The sequence below is a fragment of the Macrotis lagotis genome, chromosome X, assembly GCF_037893015.1.
Source record: "Macrotis lagotis isolate mMagLag1 chromosome X, bilby.v1.9.chrom.fasta, whole genome shotgun sequence".
Classification (NCBI taxonomy): Eukaryota; Metazoa; Chordata; class Mammalia; order Peramelemorphia; family Peramelidae; genus Macrotis; species Macrotis lagotis.
In genome coordinates, this window is record NC_133666.1 from 227,995,591 (window position 1) to 228,010,761 (window position 15,171).

Genomic DNA, 15,171 nt, shown 5'->3' on the forward strand with positions numbered 1-15,171 from the left:
AATATTCCATCACAATCACATCCCACAATTTGTTCAGTCATTCTTCAGTTGATAGGCATCTCCTCAATTTCCAGTTCTTTGCCAGCACAAAAAGAGCTGCTATAAATTATTATTATACATTAGCTCTTTTTCTCTTTTCTTTGATTTCTTTGGCATAAAGACCTAAAAGTTATATCTCTGGGTCAATATGGCCCTTTGAGCATAGTTCCAAATTGTTCTCTGAAGAGTAGGCCTAATTTGCAACTTTACCAACAATGCATTAGTGTAGGAGTTAAAAAAAATAAAATAAGCCATTGGCTAATTTGGATTTTTTTTTTAAATAAAGTAGAAATTGGGTGAAAATAATAAACTGTCAAATGAAAATAATAACTTGTCAAAAGATATCAAACTTCTATTTTGGTGAAAAGTTACAAGGACACAAGATGAAGCTACCATGTTCCTTTGTAAAGATATTGCTTCCACCTATTTCCACTGCTATAGAAATATTAATGCTTGATGTACATCTCAAATAGGATGATCTTTAGACATCTTAAACTCAACATTTCCAAAGCAAAACTCATCTTTTCCCCTAAAACCTCCACTTCATTCACTATACCTCCTAGTAACTCATACTTTGCAACCTAAGTTTCATCCTTAACTATTCACTGGCCACTTATTCCAAAAAATAAAAAAATAAGTAAGCAAAAAACTTGTGACAAGCTAGATTTCAGTCACATTGTAAAATACCCTTTTTTGTTTTTATTGTTCAATCAAACAATAATATGGTGTCAACTTTTAAAAAAATACAGAATTACTACCTTTTACTCTAACCAAGAAATTAACCTAGAAGTATTCCTAGTGAAGATGAAAGTAGCTCCTTTTATGTAAACATGAAAATTTAATTATCAGTGAAAAGGCATTTATTTCTTTCAATAGTTCATATATTTATTGAAAAATAAATATCGCCTCCCCATAGGGAAGAACCATTTTTAAAAATTGATTCATGATTTTACTGATTTAGAGTCAAAATTCTCTGAGAAAAGAATCAAGGATCTTTCTCTGATGAGTCAGACTTGTCCATTACTTTACTTTTACTTTTCCTCCCTGCACAATCCAACATGTTGTTTTGGGTGGAGAACAGTTATAAGATAAAAATAGAGAAATAAACCACTTATCTTTATAAAGCAATGTGTATCTTGTAAAAAAAAGTTGACTAGAAGCTAAGAGACATGAATATAAGACCCAGATCTGGGATTTTCTAGCTGTATGACTTGTAACAAATTATTTAATCTATCTGAATTCTAATTTCTTCATCTGCCAAATGAATATAATAATGCTCACATTAAATTTCTCAGTATGTTCATAGAACTTTACTTTTTGATCTAGAAGGGACTTTAGAGGACATTTAGTTCAACTACCTCATTTTACAGATGAGACTTAGAGAAGTGGTGATTTGCTCAAAATAATAATATACTAAATTGGGGAGTCAGTATTCAAACCCAGAACTTCTGATTCTAAATGTTACATACTTTCCACTGTGCCATGCTGTGGGAAGGAATGCAAATTTGAAAGCACTAACTCTATATTACAAATACTAACTCTGTCACTTACTGGTTGGTTGTTGTCCATTGTGCTTGAAAAAGGATCAAAATGATATCACTATGACAGAATTGACATACAATGTGGTCCTTAAATCTTACTCACTTGCAATATTGTAATGATGATCAGCTGTGAAAATCTTAGATAATTAGATCAATTCAATGATCCAAGTCAATTTCAAAACACCATCTATCTCCAGAGAGAGAACTGATGAACTCAGGGCACAGATTGAAGCATATTTTTTTCACTTTCTTTATGTTTCTTGCTTTTTTTGTAATATGACTAATATGGAAATGCTTTGCATGACTTCACTTGTGTAATAGCTATTATATTGCTTGTCTTCTCCATGAGAGAGGAAGGGTTTGTGGAATGGAGAGAATTTGAAACTCAAAATTTAAAAAAAAAAAATAATGTTTTTTAAAAAAGGTCAAATTGGGTGGATGTTAATGTATAAAAATGCAAAAAGAGTAGGGGGCAGCTAGGATGTAGAGAATTATAAATGTCAAGTGGCATTTATATTTGATTCAAGAAGTTTATAAGGAACTACTGGAGTTTATTTAGGAAAATCAGTTTACCAGCTGTGAGAAAGATGAATTAGAGAGACTTGAGACTATTACAAATGGTATAGCCAAGAAGTAATGAGGAACTGAAGAATGGTAGTAGTTGTGTGAGTAGAGAGAAAGGGGTGGAAACAAAAGATGTTATGAAGATTAAATGTAGAAGATTTGGAAACAATTTATATATGGAGTTGAGCAAGAGTGAGGATTTGAAGATAATTTAGATTGTGAAACTTAATTACAGGAAGGAGCCCTTGACAGAAATGTGGATGTTTGGAAAAGGGATGGGTTGGGGTGGGGGAGGGAGAAGTTAATGAATTAAATTTGGGGTATGGGAGGTATGGGGTATGAAGGTAATCCAGTCAGAAATATTAGTAGACAGTTAATAGTTTTATTAGTTGCTGTGGTGAGAAAATTACATCCCTGAGTTACAAATATTCCTTTGAAGAGTTTCTCTTCTAATATTAGACTAGTCCTAGAACAATACATTGTCCATAATTGCATTCATATTCAAAGTCTTTCTCATTTTTATGATAAAATGGAAGGTGAGGAAGGGGGTGTGTATGTGATCAGAAGAGAAACTGCTCAATTTGATGAATTCCTCCAGTTAACTTTATAAGATTATAAGAAATGAGCCTTTTTGAGTTTCTTTTGGGTTTCATTTATGTTTTTTCTTGATTAGAAAACAGACTAGTGTGCAGAGTAATGGAACTGAATTCTGAGGGGAACTAGCAGATTTCTTCCAGAAACAGAGGCAGAGTCTTTGAATAATATGTATGAAAAACAAATTTTGTGTGGAGGAAAGGTGAATTTTGAAGGACCTAGGTAGCAGGATCAAGACATGTGCCTAATTCTCTAATCCAAGAGGGGAGATTACCTGGATTGTGTCAGTTTTGAGGTTTTTCTTGTGGGTTTTACCAAGTTTGTGAGTTTTCAAGTTTAAAGTTTCAGAAATTGAACCTTTAAGAGGGAAGAGCAAATTTCCTGAAGCAGTGTGATCATACATGTGTTTCTGAGCAGAATTTTATCAGAGAAAAGATATTCATCTAGTGAAGGATCAATGGGAAAGGGATTGATTACTTGTTCAGTAGTCCTGAAATAAGTTTGTCTTCTGAAGGGAATCTAAACCACTGTGTAACACTAAAGGTCTGTAAGGGACTTGTAGAACATCATGGGAGGATTAAGAATCCTCCAGAATGTCAAAATGTTTCCCTGATGAGAACCTCTAGCTGAGTTGCCTTTTAAGGAGAGTTATGTGTTTCCTGAGTCTGTTTATGGGTTACTATGAATCTTTTGTGACTTCTGCCTTTTCTATAGTGTGAGATAAAGACTATTCTTTTATTTACAATAAATTATTAATTATTACTTTGAATGTCTGTATAGGAGCTGGAAACTATACAGAGCTCAAATATGAGCTGTATCTAGAGATTTAATATAGTGATTCCAGGTGGGGTTATTGAGCCTAAGAGAGAATTATCCTCTTGGGGTCAGTTCCCAAGATCAAATCTGGTTTTTGAGAGCCTTTTAGGAACCCTAGACCACAGATTAAAATAAAAATAGCTATAAATTGGATAACAGGGGTTCTTGATCCTACCAACTTTATATTATGAGGTTATGAGCTTGTTCTCTACCAACATAACCTTTGCAAACCCAGGGTCACCCCTCATAATACATTGAATGTAGAACTTCAGTGGAGGAAGCTAAAATTTTATCCAAAAAAAGGTTCACATTTCACAGAGATAAGTAAAAGTTGTATGAAATCAGAGTACAAAAAATCAACTGTAAAAGCAAAAAGATAGGGAAGATGTGATTAGACAGTACAATTCATATGAAAAAGAGCAAGGGGATTATAATCTCAATTTATCAACAACTCAACATGATAGTTAAAGAAGCAATACAATATACTTATTCATGGCTTTAATGAATCCATGATTTCACAACGCAGATAACAATCCATCCCTATCTTCTCATTCTGTATGACCTTAATCCATATCCTCCCATATACTGTGCATCTATTATCCCTCACATGCATCTCTATTCCATATTCTTTTCTGAGTCTAGATTTTTCTGAATGACATCTTTCATACTATTTTTAATCTTAACCTTGAATGATTTTTTGACAAGTCATTTAATCACTATGGGTTTCAGTCTTCTTAACTGAAAAAATGAAAAGGATGAATTAGATGGCCCTTACATCTCTAAATCTAGGATCTACGTTTTTAGTGATTGCTTTATTCAGGATAGATATCTATAGGAAATGGTGATAAGTTGAATCAATATATACTTTCTAATGTATCTCTAATTTTTATCACTAACAATTTATTTGAACATTATTAGGAATTTATATTGAAACTGTGATGATTTTAAGTCATATCTTCTTAACTATACATCCTCACATAAAACACTATCCCACCTTCTTTTTTGAGTGTTTCTTCTTTATCCTTTCTTCTACTTTGCTCCTCATTCTTATCTTTGCTCCCATAAATAAATATTGTATCTGCTGATTCTTAAATGAGTTCCACATCCTGTCTGTTAAGGAATAGACAACTTCATTTTTCTGATGTTGGTCAGTGACTGACACTTCTTGAAGAAAGTATTTATAATAATATATAATATTCAGGCATTTATATATAAGCTAAGTAATCTATAAGTTGGTCTTTTTTGCTTTCTTAATCAAAACTATTTTCCAACACATTCTTTACCATTTCCCCCCTGTGCCACCCTTCACATGAAAGTCACTGAATATCAATGCATATATTGACTTGCTTTGTAGAATTTATTGAGTGTCATCATAGTTCTTTTATATCCAGTGTTGGTCTATTAGCTTTAATTCTCTTCATGATGATCTTTTTCCTTATTCTCATCAGAAACACTGTCAGGCATGCTGATCAAGAGTCTTATGAAATGATGTTGCTTGTGATAGTGTTGTGCAGTAACAAAAATTCTGCCAATTCCTTTGTTTCTCCAAGGAAACATAAGTCATGTTTTGAATTAAATACAACTTCCTTTTATCTTCTGATTTCATTTCTATTGAGAATTTAATTTAATTTAATTCATTTATGGGTCATTGGACAAGAATCTCACATTTAGAGAAAAAACAATTAAAATAATATTTATAATTGATAAAAATAGGTGTGATTTTTGGCCCTCTCTTCCTTTTTCGCTATCATTTTACCACCATCAATAGATAGAAGATAGAAGATAGAAAAAGGGCTTCACTCAAATCATTACATAGAGGCCAATCTTCTGGTAATGAGCTTCTGCTGACTGAGCCTTTGAGAACCCAATATTATATCCATGCCACAATGAGGAATCAGAATAGAAGTTGAGAAGAACAATAATCTTTGGTTATTTTCATAGATACAAAAGAAGTTACATTTTGTTTTCATTACACTATGACTAGAACATTATATTTAATTTGAGAGTCTTGCTGACAATCTAACAGCACTTTCAGAGTAGAGGTACAAAGAGACCCAAATCATACCATTCATACATAGCTTGAAAGAATTTAAAACTTTTAAGACTGGGAAAGAGAAGACCTGGTGGAGGAATGATAGTTGTTTTCAAATATTTAAAGAACTATCACGTAGAGGAAGAACTAGAAGAACTGGTTTGGTCCAGGGGGCAGTACTAGAACTAATGGGTAAAAATAATGAGGCAGCAGATTTTTGTTGTGTAAGAGGAAGCTGGAAGGTGAAGTGGATAGAGTGTTGGACTTGGAGTCAGGAAGATTGGAGTTCAAATTTCGCCTCATACACACTTACTAGCTGTCGTATGATCCTGGGCAAGTTATTTAACTTCTCTCTGTCTCAGTTTCATCCTTTGAAAAATATTGTTGCTGTGAGGTTTAATATAAATGTTAGCTATAAGTGAAACCTTCTTAATCACTAAAGCTGAAATCAGAACTGGTTACTTCAGGAGGCAGTTAAGTTCCTATCTCTAAAGGTCTTTAAATAGAGCTATATGGCTATGTTTAGGAATGTTACAGAGGAAGTGCTATAGGTTGGATTGGCTAACTTCTAAAAATCCTATGCACTGAAAGATTTTCTCTCTCTCTCTCATTTTGTATTACTTTGTAGTCGAACCTCATATATTTCAAAGTGGACATAATTGGTAACCTTTTTTTTGGAGAGGATTATTAGGAGCATTTCCCTTCTCCTTTGAATTCCTTTCTTACCCCACTGAACTAGACTCTGCCCAGTATTTGATGAAAAGGTAAGAAGAGTAAGATGCTCCACTATACCTAAAGACCCAATATAAAAAAGCAACTTAGCACACTTTTCTTGGGCATCTACCTCTGTGAAGCATTGGGCATACAGAGACAAAAAAAAGAAAGAAAGAAAAATAATCCCTATACAGAAGAAGTTTAGAGACCAATGAGAGAGACTCAAATATTCAAATGGTTTTTGTGATCTCATTGATGCTGATATTGCCACCAATGATTCAGACCCACAAGTTTAGATCTATTCTAAAACACTAACTCCCTAAGTGATCCTGGACAAGTCATTAATCTCTATCACACTCAGTTTCTCAATCTGTAAAATGGGGATAATGACAGGACCTATCTTATAGGGTTGTTGTGAGGATCAAATGAGATAAGAATTTTAAGTATTTGGCATATAGTAGACACCAACCAAAATGTGTAATCCTCTCTCTCTCCCTCCTATCCATGTCTACTATTCTTGTGGGATTTTTGTCCATGTCTTGTTAGATATTTCCCACAGGAAACACACCAGTGTGCTGAGGACTTCTTTAGATTTTTGGTAATATACCCTGAACATAGAGGCTATCTTTTAATTACTCTCGTTTTTTTCCTTTTTTTTCATGTGACTAAGATCATCTTTTTTTAGTCATACATTTCTTTGACAGCATCCTTTTTTCTAAAAAAAATAGATGTCACATGTAAGCAGATACATATATGTGTGTGAACACATATCTATCTACTATTGAACTATAAAATTTGAAGAAAGTGGAGAGTTCTAACAATTAATAGAACCAGATAATTAATTAGGAGAAAGCACCTGAAATGTGCAATAAATGAAGTGAGGGATTCTAGGGGACCTAAGAGGAACAGCTTGTACAAAGATGTAGAGGCATGAGATGCAATCATCATTTGAGGAACAGCAAGTAGGCCAGCATGTCTGGAATAAATAAAAATCTGGAGGGAAATGAACTATACATTACTATAATAATATATATTTCTAATGAATAGAAAGACTGACTATGGAAAACTTTAAATATTAGATCGAGGAGTCAATATTTTTTGTAAAAGCAAGAAAGGAGTCATTGCAATTTTTAGCAGAGGTTCAAATTTTTTACTAGCATTTGGGAATGTCTCTGGAGAATGGTCATTAGAAAAGTCATTTGACAATGAATTCTTTTAATATACCCATACATTTAAAAAATTGAATTTATATAACATTGTAACATTTGCAAAACATTCTAAATACGGATTTCATTTGCTCTTCACAACAAATCTTCACAACAAACCTTTCAGGTAGAATCTTTTATTATCTTCATTTTATAAATAAGAATACTAAAATAAGTGATATACCTAGGATCACACAATTAAGTAAACATCTGAATCAGGATTTGAAATCTAGTCTTTCTGATTCCAGGTGTAGTGGTCCATTTTGCTCTCTCCCTTACAGTTCAATTCTATTAGTTTAAAAGAACCTGAGAGGTCAATGAATCTTAGTAGAAACCTGTTTGTATCATAACATTCAGCATTGCTGTTGAGTCAATTCAGTCCTATCTGACTCATTATGACCCTGTCTTAGGTTTTCTTGGCAAAGATATTGAAGTAGTTTGCCATTGGTTGCCAATGGTTTGCCTTTTCCTACTCCAGTTCATTCTATGAATAGGAAACTGAGGCAAACTGGGCTAAGGGATTTGCCCAGGTTCATTCAGTTAGTAGATGTTTAAGGATAGATTTGAACTCAAGACTTCCTGACTCCAAGTTCAGCCCTCTATTCACTTTGCCATCACATACTAATTGTTGAAGACTTGTGTCTTACCTATATGTGTGGCAGTATGGAGAATTTATCGAATATTTCCTCAGTGTTTAATAATATAAAAATTATCTAATATTGATCATTTAATAAAATTACTAAACATATGCAATCATTTAATATTATAAAAATCTGGCTTATTCTGTAGAGTTCGCCAAAAGAGTAGTTTTAAACCTCATGGACATAGGCACCAAGTTAAATTTAAAATGTTCAAAGAAGTGCCCTAGAATTTGCATTTTAAAAAGTGCACTATAACAAACAGTGCAGATAATAAATACACTTTTTCACATTGCTGGTTCACTAGTCCTTTCTAAAATACAAATTAAATGGCAGGTTTTTTTTTTAACAAGAAAGCATTTATCTAAATAGGAATACCAGGTTCAACAATGTAGTATTTTATAACCAGAAAAGCAAGTATTTCTCAGATATTTCCTCTTTAAAAACTTAGCTCTTCATTGGCTTTGTGCCCTTCCAAGCCGTGGCTAATATTCAGTACAACGTATGTAAGAAGGCCCAGCTCCATTCCAAAGAAAAACTTCATCACATCAAAACATTATTTGCATATTCATAAGCTTCTACCTTCGGGCAGAGACATGAGCTCTTTTTCTTGCAAACTATTACATCGATAGAAATATACAAATAAGCATCTAGAAGAACGAACAAGGATATTAAATGGAAAAATGTTCACTCACCAGTGCACTATTTAAGATCAGGTTTAGAGTATGTTTGCTTGATTACAAAGTAAATTTTAGAAGGAAATAATTGTGTTCATTGTTCACATAAATATTTCATAGCCATTATTACTAATTATTGCTAATATTGTTGACTGTGCTTCTTAGGAACTGTTTGCTTTTGCTAGAAAATATACTAACAAGGTGGTTTTTTTTAAATGAAAAATATATTTAAATTTTACCTTAGGGGCTACTTTTTTAATCAAAATAGCACACCAAGGCATGGTTGAAAGCACTCTGCTTCATCAAAGGTCTCTCAAAACTCAATTGTTATCCAGAAATGAATATTTTCCTGCTGAACAACAAAATATTTACTATGTGCACCCATTTGTCAGAAATTAGATTATCCTGTTCATTGATTGATTTTCCATATCAGTAATTAATGAATTTCATCACCTACTAATATATTACTCCTAAATAAAATATTCTTTTCTGAGTATTCATTCATAAGCCAAGGGCATATTATTTGTTTACCAATGCCAGTTACAACTTCAATGTTTCAGTTTATGCCATATTCAGAATATGCCATATTCTTACCCAAGCTAACTGGTATAGAACTCCTCAAAACTACTTAGCATTGTTATAGACTGTCAGGTTTTTTTCCAAATATTTGTCATGAGAATGATTTTGTGATCATTACCAGAAAAAGATAGGCTTTTACACATAATCTTGTGGAATCTGAACACCCTTCTCTTGACTAAAATTTGCTTTTGAATACTTTGGTAGCATGTTTTGAGACATTTCCTCCAGTAAAAAGAGATAATACTCATTCATCTAATGTCAATTATAGAAAATAAGCATTAAATGAAAATGATTGAAATCTTCAGAAGCTTTTATTTGGTAATCACTGAACACTTCTATCTAATGCCATGGCAGCAATAACACACATTATATTAGTTGTACACAATACATAATGAGTATTCATGGAACACTGAATAATTTCTATCCCAGAAAAGCCCATTATAACTCATATTTTGGTTGATACACACATGAACACACCTATAACTCAGCCTACTATTTCTTAGTTTTCTCATTAGGAAAGGAGACTGTCATCTTAAAGGTTCAAAATCTCAAGTTCTTTCAAGGAATTTTATACCAACCATTCTGAGTTGGGACTATGGCAGAAGATTTCCAAGAAGGCTGGAACTGGGGCTGTGTAGTACTGATGAGTTTATACCAGGATAACCATTTATTGACAGAATTTCTCGAGTTGGAGCTTCTTTAAAAGCCTTTCACTCTCCCTTAGGTGCTCTCCAAAGAAACATTATCTTCTTGGCCAGCTGTGGTTCCTCTTTCATCAGGACTGAGGATCAGGAGATGAGAATGTCATGCCCTTTCCTTAGAATGTAAGACAATATAGGCTGAAGGCACTTTAGCACGGCTTTTTGAAGAAGGTTGCCATCAGTCTGTTAGCTTGCTCCTTAGCCTCAGAGCATACTGCACTGACTTTATTCTTTATGCTTGTTCCTTGTGAAGCAGTGGAGTGGATTTAAAATTCCATTCCTGACCTTCAAGACCTTCAGTGATCTAGTTCCCGCAGACTTGCCAAAGCTACTTTTCCTACTCACACACGGCAGGTGTAAACCCATTGTTCACATCTATTAACTAGAGTATTGAAAGGAGCTTACATTTTATGCACTATACATCTAGAACATTTCCCTCAATTTTAAGTTCTCATATTCAAGCTAAGATGTTCAAATATTCAGGCCACAAGTGAGAAAATGGGCTACATTTAACTAAATTAAATTCTTATCATCATTCTCAAATACCAATTGTGAAGGATTTGAATATACCTGAAACGTAAATATTTCAAAAAATGAAACAACCAGCCCAAATGATGTATGAAGAAGGAAATATTCAAACCTCTCAGTTCTATTTAAAAGGGAATGCAGGACTCAAATGAGAGTTATTGTTAAAATTGTATTAGTGTTTAGTGGTTACACCAAGTCATAACACACTGCAGGTCTTCCCAGTACTTCCCACATTGCTCAGCAAGAGTCCACTTTCCTCTCAACAACTTGATTCTTAACTCACAAAAGAAACTCAGTTTTAACATTGGGAACTAAATTAAAAGTTAGCTATAGAAAAACAGTAACCATTACATAATCGATATAGAGAGACTAATTTTCAAACTTGGGCATCAGAACAGAAGGCACCCAATCTGTCATGTGGGTGCTTAAAAAGGATAATAAAAATGATTTTAGGAACACTCACAGAGGGCACTGGAATTCAATGGGCTGAAAAGCTCAACAACTAGAATTAGAATTCTTAAACTTGGAATTTTCTTGATTATGCCTCTGGACATCATAACTCAATGATCGAAAAAGGACTCTGATTCTGACAGTACCCAGACAAAGGAATAAAAAATTGAGGAAGAGGTAGTGGTTTAATAAATATGTGCCATATGGAATAATGTTAATATTCTTATCAATGACAATTGTGATTTGATCATTGAAAGTGATCAATGTAGGATTCTTATCTTTGAATATGAAAGTATATATATATATATATATATATATATATATATATCTTCAATGTAAATGTAAATGCAGAAATCAATTCATGATCAATAGCACTTTCTATACTGGGCACACATAAAGCCTATTCTTTAATTCATGGCTCCATCTGTTCTTTTAGAGAACAGATTTTTTGTTACTATTTGTGTCTTGGCTTCTTTTTCAGTCAGCGCCTACAACACATCAGGGGCAGAACATTCTGACCATCACTTATAGTCCAACTATCAAATGTGGGCCATCTCCAGGGTGACCAGATTGGCAAAGAAACAAAAGCATTGTGAATTCTGATGAAGGTGCTGTGTACAAAGACTGAGCTGACTGGTTTGAGTAAATGGTCAGAATGTTTCCTCAGCCATGTATGCAAAGAAAGTCTAAGATTTGTCAAATAGCCTACAACATATAAAACAAAAACACAAACAACAACAAAAGGATCTATTGTCAAGGCATTCTTTGAACTCACAGTCAATAGTTAATAAATCCTGATTAAGCACTTACTATTCTAAGTGATGAGGATACATATAAGGAAAAGAAAGACAGTCCTTTCAGGATCTTACAATCTAATAGAGGAAGACAATATACATAAGGGAGTGACAAAGAGAGTGACATGTCAGAGAATACCTGACTGACATGGCACAATGAAACTAATATGAAAGATGATAGTAAATGTCATTATCTGAAAAAAATCTGAGCCCTCTTTAAAGAAAGACTCTGGGAGGAGTTCATTGCTCTCCAATCAGAGGGGAGAAGCAACTGAGGGGCTATTGATTATTAGAGCCAAATTGATATCCAAGATGATTAGATTTCAGGCACTGAATTTATCCTGGGGGGAAGCATGATATTCCTGGAGTCAAAACTAAGAAGAGTTCTTGATGGATAATGAAGTTAGCTCCAATCATTGCCTTTCAATAAGTCCTTCACTTAGGATCCACCAAATGTACTTGAAATCTTCTTCCAATTCTAATCACATTTTAAGGATATTAGCAAAGTACTCAACTGTTTAGCAAGATCCCTCACTTTCTCTGCATGACCAACTCAATGTATATGTTCTTGCTCATGTCTTCTACTCTACTTTCAAATACAAATTAACATTTGTAGTAATATGCTCACAGAACATCTATCGTGCATCTTTCCATTATCTTGGAATCAATCATCTGTAATTTTAGTTCTTATATAAAAGTTCTCTGTGATTTTTTTTTTGGACATAGTTTATGCAGATAGAGATGGGTTTTTGTGTTAACAAGCAACAGGAGATAATTAAAAATCCACAAAATTTACTAAAAGTGATTCACCCTTTTTGTTCATCTTCTTTGTTCAATTCTGCATATAGGATGCTATCTTCAGCATTTGTATAAGATATTTTCATATATGTTTATGTATGTATATATTTATATATGGACATATATGTTAGTGTATTTATGTTGGAAAAAACAATGAATAAAGCATATTATCCATGACCATATACATGATAACAAATAGGGGGAAGGGAACAAGCATTTATTAAGTTCCTAATGCCAGGCATTTATAAAACTAAATGCTTTATAATTCTTTTCTTATTTGATATACACACATGGACTAATTCATCCATTATAATCTGAGTAACATGCATAATTTTATATTTTCTTGTATATATATATATATATATATATATATATATATATGTATATATCAAATTCTAATTTCTTCCAGATGGATTTTATTGGGGAAACCTTGTTGTATTTTGGGAGTTCAATGAAGTTAGCATAATATTACTTGCTAAGAGAAGCATTTGTAGAACATTTCACTGTTGATCCAGAATGCTTTTGGTATAGAGAATTTGAGTAGTATATCCTCCATGAAACTAGAAAATTTTATAGTCCATGGGACAATAAGATGATGACATTTCGAGCAGAAAGGGACCTCAGAGCTCATCTTATATCTACGACCCTTATTTTACAGATTCGAAAATGAAACCCAGAAAGATAATCATATATTTCCTTACATATTAATAATCAACAGATCATTGAACTAAATTATTTCCATGAATACATCTTTCATAAAATCTTTTAAGATTTTAACATATTTGTAGTGAATATTTAATTTGAAGAGGGGCTAGTTATATTCTATGAAGTCAAATTCTCTTTTGAAATCAACAATAATGACAGAAGGATCTTATATTCATTTTAAAATTATTTTTAGTTTTTTCAACCTGCAAAAAACTTCCTTCTCATTTTCCCCCAAACTCTCCATCCACCATCAGCTAAAAAAGAGAAACAAAATTCCTATAACAAACATGCATAGTAAAAGCAAAACAAACCAGAACTGTTGATTTCTCAAAAAAATACATGTCTCATTCTCTCTAGGTCCTTCATTTCTTTATCAAAAGGTGGGAAGTATGTTTCAGGATTTAGCCTCTGTATATATGGTCATTCATTACAATGATCAGTATCCCTAATTCCTTCAAAGTTTTCTTTATCATATTCTAATTTGTAAATGTTGTCCAGGTACTATTCATACAAGTCTTCTTAGGTTTCTCTGAAATCATTACCTTTTTCATTTCTTACAATACAATAGTTTTTCATTACATTTATATAGCACAAATTATTCAGTCATTCCACAATTGATAGGCATTTCTTCAACCTCAAATTTTTTCTGCCACAAAATTAACTGCTATAATTATTTCTGTACATATGGGTACATTTCTTTCTTTGTTCTCTTTGGGGAAGAGAGTGAATAATAGTATAGTTGAGTCAAAGGGTATGCACAGTTTAATGGGGTTTTTTTTTTTTGGCAGTACTACAAAATACTTTCCAGAATGGTTGGATTACTTCATACCTCCAGCAATAATGCATTAAAGTATTTGTTTTCCCAAAATGCCTCCAGCATATTATTTTCCTATCAACTTAGTCAATTTGATGACTGTGAGGTGATGCATCAGAGTTGTTTTAATTTGAATTTCTCTCATTATTAGTGATTTAGATCACTTTGTATGGCTATTTGTAAAGCTTAGGTTTTTTTCTTCTGAAAACTGCATATATCTTTGACTATTTATCAACCAGGAAATGGCTCTTATTCTTATCAATTTGATTCATTTTCATATGTATGGATATATTTGTCTTTCTATCTATCTATATCTATATATCTATAGATATAGATATATACATTAATATATATGTGGGGAGGAAAATGAGATCTCAATCAGAGAAGCTTGTTGCAAAGATTCCCCCCCCACCAATTTCCCGATTCTCTTCTAATTTTAGCTGATATTTTTTGTTCCAAAACTTTTTTTTATTTTTATGTAATCAAAGTATTGCTCCTGGGAACCTATTTCTTATTTGGACATAAATTCCTCCCCATCGATATATTTGACAAGTAATTTCTTCTATGATCATGTAATAAAAATATGGAATACTTCATGCATGTATGTAATTTCTTTCTTATTTAGGGGGTTTGCTGTTCTCTGCATCATTTAAGTTTTAATATATGTGCTCCTGAAGCAACTACTAGAAACAAGAAATTGAGAGTAAAAGCAGGTTAAGGGAGGAGAAATAATGAATTGTGTTTTAGATTGAGATGTTCAATAAACAGTATAGGACAGTTTAGGAGAGAGAATAGAACTGGCTATTATATAATCAGAATGATCAAGCGGAAGCAGGAGGAATAGGTATCATTTGAACCTCATCTTCTTCTAAATAAATTAAAAAAGGGTAGACCATGCATGTGCATACAGACCCACACAGAGTTTGATATAGAGATGCAATGAACTCAAATGGAAAAAATGAAGTAATGGGAAAGCAAGAAA

At 32.9% G+C, this 15,171-nt stretch overlaps 1 non-coding gene across 1 annotated transcript; it reads right to left on the reverse strand.

Moving 5' to 3' along the window:
* Positions 1-14,766: 14,766 nt before the first annotated feature.
* Positions 14,767-14,869, reverse strand: LOC141503793 (U6 spliceosomal RNA). Its single transcript, XR_012473099.1, has one exon. It is a non-coding gene; the product is annotated as a U6 spliceosomal RNA (small nuclear RNA).
* Between the last annotated feature and the right edge of the window lie 302 nt (positions 14,870-15,171).